Source organism: Meleagris gallopavo, chromosome 14 (assembly GCF_000146605.3).
Source record: "Meleagris gallopavo isolate NT-WF06-2002-E0010 breed Aviagen turkey brand Nicholas breeding stock chromosome 14, Turkey_5.1, whole genome shotgun sequence".
Taxonomy (NCBI): domain Eukaryota; kingdom Metazoa; phylum Chordata; class Aves; order Galliformes; family Phasianidae; genus Meleagris; species Meleagris gallopavo.
Genome location: NC_015024.2, coordinates 14,844,247 through 14,844,521, shown reverse-complemented (window position 1 = coordinate 14,844,521; position 275 = coordinate 14,844,247).

The window sequence follows — 275 nt, the reverse complement described above, 5'->3', positions numbered from 1 at the left end:
GTTAATTAAAAAAAAAAAAAAATCCTACAGGCAGAGAGCTCTCAGAGTGTGCTGTTCCTTAGGGTTTCAGCTCAGACTTCTTCAGGGGCACTCCAGCCCAATTAAACTCCTAGGGAGACACGTATGTCTATATGTGTGTGTGTGTGTGTGTGTGTGTATATATTTATATATATAAATGCATAAGCCTATAAAAAACCCTGTAAGAATCTCTCTGTTGACTTCAAAGGCATTTCAATCCATAGTAGTAATGCAACTGTATATTTGTAGCTGATTTG